The sequence below is a fragment of the Patiria miniata genome, unplaced genomic scaffold (genome assembly GCF_015706575.1).
Source record: "Patiria miniata isolate m_02_andy unplaced genomic scaffold, ASM1570657v1 HiC_scaffold_3, whole genome shotgun sequence".
NCBI classification, from domain to species: Eukaryota; Metazoa; Echinodermata; class Asteroidea; order Valvatida; family Asterinidae; genus Patiria; species Patiria miniata.
In genome coordinates, this window is record NW_024037069.1 from 16232338 (window position 1) to 16238337 (window position 6000).

Genomic DNA, 6000 nt, shown 5'->3' on the forward strand with positions numbered 1-6000 from the left:
CTTCCATTGTTAACATAATTCAGGCTGTTCATGTGAAAACTGGAAACCTCCCCGAAATGTTAGAATGGCGGACACTTGTTACAACCTCTGGAGTGCATGGATTTGTGTCTGCCAGGGTCTTCAGTGCATGTGTCGAAGACGTCTGGCTACACTCCACGGACACGAATCGGAATTGCGTCCAGCGCACAAGTCCTTCACAATCCTTCAGCAATGACGTCGAGTGCAAATGCTATCCAGAAGCAGTGGGAGCGGTATCCACCATTGTGATAATCGTGGGGCTCGATTATGCATGGCTTAACAAAACAAATCGGAGTACAGCCTAAGACCTTGAAGACAATGCATCTTCTAAAATCAACTGACACTTTTTGGACGTTTCGCCTCAATCCTCCAAAACCGCCTGGTTGATAAAGGAGGATTGAGGAGGGTTAGGGTTAAAGCCTTTAAAGTCGTGTTGTGATGAATCAATAAGATCCAAGGCTTTTGTATTGTGGTGGTTCAGTACAGAGAGAAGCTTTACAGTCTGAAGTGAGGAAGAGAACTGGCAAAATTGGGAATATTTTCTGCTAAAAAGATATATGAAAAGAACAAACTGCCTTCACTTGAATTTAAATAGAATAACCATTTAAAACTTTGTACAATTGTTTTTTGGCCAAGGTTTTTCCGTCGTTCGTGTGAACACAGCACGTCCGCAGAACGTCCGCAGCATACGATGCACTGGCGGAACATGTGCGACTGGAATTACGATTTTTGAGTCAGTATTTTGATCCCCAAAATTTGTTTTCGAAAGAATAAAATACGATGGTTGTGTTGACGTTTATATTCCAGGGAGTGTCATAGGGGTTCAGCCCAGTATAAAAATTCCCATATTTACACCAGTGATAAATGGCAATGCCAATAAAAATTCTTTTTAAAATACTTTGAACTCTCACAGGTGTTCAGGCTGTACAGAAAATGATGATCAACATGTCACCTTTCATTTTCTTTTAATTTTTTTGTGTGGGTTGACCGATGACTTTTCGAGCAATTCTCACCCAAAGAAGACAACCCCTAAAACAAGTGATGTTTCCCAAAGTGGAAAAGTAGCCATCTTGAAAAAGGATCCCTCCACATCGTGGCTAAATAGCGCCACTTTAATTTCGGACCCAATTCCATCCAAAATGCTAGGAATTGGAAGCCTCAAGTCCAGGCGAGAGGTGCATTGCCAGATCTTTTTAATTTTCCAATTCCATGGCTCTCAGAACTCTCTAATATAGAATAATATGAGTGTTTATGAAACTTTTATTCATCATGAGCTCGGCGGGCGGATTTTTGGCCTGCATGCTTACTGGACGGTAACAACAGCTGGTAATTCTCACGCGATTTTAACATCATTTGCAATAAATTCATAACTCGCGTCTTGTACACCAAATCTGAAATATTTAACCCTCCTATTTCGTATTCGTTCTCATCCATACAATAGATCAAACTGTGCTGACATTTTTTAATCCCCAGCCTATCCATATCCATATCATAATTTCTATCAATGTGACCTTTTCATAATTCTTAAAGAAAAGTGTGCGGTAAGTGTATCAGTGAAAAGGAATGGGAGGGGGTTATGGCCACGCCCCCTCCTATACAGGTTTTTCATGTCTGGCGGGCACCTTCCACCACTGAAAATGTCTGGCAGTGGCCATTCATGATACCTGGGACTAGGCCCAACATTCCAGTAGGTTTCACTGGGTTAACTCACCAGCTGATTTAGCTCAATTTTGGGGCCCCTTTCTCATGGCACTCCTGACCACACCCACCACAGTGTGCCCGGCAGACGTCCATTTCCTTACATTGGTATGCACGTGGATCATCGCTATATGCATGAAATGTGGTTAACTTTCCAGCTAGGCTGACCCCCCACCACTGGCTTCCGGTCTATACACTACCTTTACACTACAAAATTGGACTTTTCAAATACGTTCAATCTGTTTTTCTGCTATTTTAATACTAGTAGAAAAGCAGCCCGTTTTCTGCCTCTTTTCTCCCTCTGTGTGGAGATTGCTATGAATTGATGTGACTCGCGCACGGAACCGCAAAACAGGATGTCGTATTTTCTTCCAAAGTGGGCCCCTACTGCTCACATTATGAAAAAAATCTTAAATAAAACAAAAAGACTTTAAAGTGACTGCAAAAATCATTTTAGAATCGACAATCATTTGCAAAACGGTCATTTTTAAATAGTAAAAATGGTGTCCTAAACCGCACCTCTACCACAGAAAGGCATTTTTGAACAGTTAAAAATGGGGCGAATTGACCGGCAGCCGCTCGTTACTGTTGAGTTGACAGATCATTTTCTCCCTCCCCCCATTTACCTCCTGAATATATCGGTCACTTTACCCTTTAAATTCCCATTATCAACTAAAACAGAACTCACCACGCACTTCCTGCCAAGAAGGTTAACTACTTGGTCATTTTCAGATTTGCTGAGTAGTTTCGAAGGGACATTTACTTCCGCTGGCTTACTTCGTTGCCCCGGAGGATTCGCCATTTTTGACAAATACTCCCACGCATAATATCAGCAGTTACTATAGTAGGTGGCGTCATGTTGATCGAGTTCAAAGTGCTAGACGTGTACAAAGCCAACCAGACATTGTGGAAATTCATAGAATTCAGTGCGGAGACGGGGAATTTATCAGTTGTGGACATGTACATAACATTTTGTCGTACATTATTCCATTCAGATTATTTTTAGCTTCTTAAAAATTCCAGTTCTCAAAGTTCAACTTTGATAATTTCGACTAGTACTGTAAGCAAAAACAAATTTGAGACAAAATGACAAAATACCAAATAATTGCCACGATTGTTACTCAAGCTGGAGAAATTCATATTATTTCACGTCTGAAAATAGTCCGAGTCTGATGGTTACTCGGAGTCATAACTAGCTCTGCAAATCACCTTTTTAAACATTATGTTGGTCATGATCTGGCGATATTAGTTGCCAGATCCAACCTCGTTCCCGTGGGTACGATCTATTGCTGTACCATGTTGGTTCTCACCATGCCTAGCCTTGACCAAGGCGTTGGGCTTATCGATTCGCCGATAAAAAAAAAATGACCGATAAGAAAATCCCTAATCAACTTGGCAAGGCATAATTGCGTGCACATATCGATGCCCGTACGCTGCTAGTGAGAAAGTAACTTGTGCCATACAGCGAGGCTATGCTTGTACGTACGTACACCCACACGCAGAACACAGTAGGCCTACATTTACTGCCTTATTACACCATGCGTACAGTCCGTACTCACGTGTGTGCTTGCTGGTTGTGTTAGTACCGAACCGTTCGTACGGACAAGGGTCGGTGGTACACGCACGTAGCCGCGTTGATTGTGGGTGCAGGGCCCGATTATCTCCCTTCGACAAAAAGCCGAGAGACCGCATTGAACAAGGCTACACCATGCCTTGCGCAATCGTAGCCCCTGGTGTTTTTTTAAATTTAAATATCCCACGATTTGGTAGATTAAGGCCTTAAAGAACTACAGTTGACGTGGTTAATGCGCGACGCGTCGTTTTCAATTTTGAAGAGTCAAATTCAGAATAACTCCTTTCAAAGATTACTTAAGAGATTTCGATGTCGCGTTACTAGAATCTATATGTATACAAGTATTTGTGGCGAAAAACGATGCTTCCAGAATTTCCATCTTGTTCGGGCATCGCGCGGTCTTTTTATATAGAGATCATTTGAACCCACACGTTTGTACGTGACGTAACGGATAACGCGAGCGCTTATATAGGGCTGCTGCAGCCATAGACATAATGTCTAGGGGTGCAGCCTTTAAAACACGCACGCAGTATACTTTGAATTGTCAATCAGCGTCGTTTTCGTATTCTACACAGTCACTTACTTGACAACCTTGAAGGGGCAGCGAAAGATTTGTGCGACTGTATACCTGCCGGAGATCGAGGCACTCCAGTCGAAATCCTCTAGCACCTAATCGTTATACATGTATTCCGATGGGGGTGGGGGAGGGGGTAGGGGAGGGGTTGTCTATATGCGAGGACGTAGCGAGGAGGCAAGGGAAGTCAGTCCAAGACTTCTCACTATACATCTAAGCTCTTGCGATGAGTGGCCTTTCTAGTTCACAGAGTAATCGAAGACAACCCCAGAATGAATTACATGGAGCTCCCGAGCAAAATATTTGTACGGGGGAGACCGTCCACAGCAGTATAGTGGCAATTAGGGCAGCCAAGGCCTCAAAACAGAGCCAACTCGACCGCACTATAAGGAGTCAGCACGTCTGGGGACATCTAAGCCGAGCCGAGACCCCTTGATGAGGTGCTACAACTTGTGCAGAACAGGCCACTTCGCACGTGAATGTCCCAGCCTTAGGAAAGATCATGCAGCATCAGACACCATCACCCGCCAAACGTGGGGCAATGCACCCCGGCGCCGTTCGATCCGAGCACAAAGAAAACCAACGACTGCCCCAGCCAGGGAAACAAGTCTCGAAAAGCCAGCCCTCCATCGTAAGGAGCCAAGCGGTGAAGGGTGAGGGACTATGGCTCTTCTACATAACAACGCATAAACCAAATAGATCTTCAGGAAGGCAGCTAGCAGAGAAGAGCCGCAGGGTGACCATAATGTCTATAATAGGCCATAAAGTTCACTTCACTCTTGACTGAGTGATAGTAGTGAGCATTCTGCCGGAAACAGTCTAGCAAGAGTTAAGAGACATACGACCCCTACAAGATGTTTCAAAATTGCTGAAAGCATGGAGCTAGCTCCATGCTGAAAGTGAATGCAGCCAATGGAGTAGTGCTCCCCATACGTCGGGTATATACGGAGTTAAGACATGGACCTCCTGGCGATGAAGCTTGGCCATGAGGTAGCTGTTTGTGGTTGTGCTAAACTGCGAACCCACAGGACTCTTCGATTGCAACGTCATACACGCGAGGTGTGAACAGCCTTGTTGGGGCATGATGGCTACAACAGGCTGCAATCACTGCAAGAAGATCCAGAGGGGCAAGTACCAGAGCGAGGTCGGTCAAAGTAGCGGGAAAGTCGCCAGAGTCCTGATTACTGCTCGAATTAGCCAAGCGGTGTTTATTGTACAACGGGAGAAGCACCTAGGACTTCCATTGTTAACATAATTCAGGCTGTTCATGTGAAAACTGGAAACCTCCCCGAAATGTTAGAATGGCGGACACTTGTTACAACCTCTGGAGTGCATGGATTTGTGTCTGCCAGGGTCTTCAGTGCATGTGTCGAAGACGTCTGGCTACACTCCACGGACACGAATCGGAATTGCATCCAGCGCACAAGTCCTTCACAATCCTTCAGCAATGACGTCGAGTGCAAATGCTATCCAGAAGCAGTGGGAGCGGTATCCACCATTGTGATAATCGTGGGGCTCGATTATGCATGGCTTAACAAAACAAATCGGAGTACAGCCTAAGACCTTGAAGACAATGCATCTTCTAAAATCAACTGACACTTTTTGGACGTTTCGCCTCAATCCTCCAAAACCGCCTGGTTGATAAAGGAGGATTGAGGAGGGTTAGGGTTAAAGCCTTTAAAGTCGTGTTGTGATGAATCAATAAGATCCAAGGCTTTTGTATTGTGGTGGTTCAGTACAGAGAGAAGCTTTACAGTCTGAAGTGAGGAAGAGAACTGGCAAAATTGGGAATATTTTCTGCTAAAAAGATATATGAAAAGAACAAACTGCCTTCACTTGAATTTAAATAGAATAACCATTTAAAACTTTGTACAATTGTTTTTTGGCCAAGGTTTTTTTGTCACCTTGGCTCGGACCATTTTTAACGGTTTGATATAAATGTTCTATTCCAATAAAAAGAAGCATGATATAGAGATGTTGCTTTCAGAAGTTGAATACTTTAAGGAATAAATTTCACAAGAATACGAAGGTAAACTCCCTTGGATAAAAAAAATATATAGTTTAATCCTTTCCAAATATCTAACACCACCAAAAAGGTAAACATAGACGAAAATATAAACAATCTTAATTCATTTCA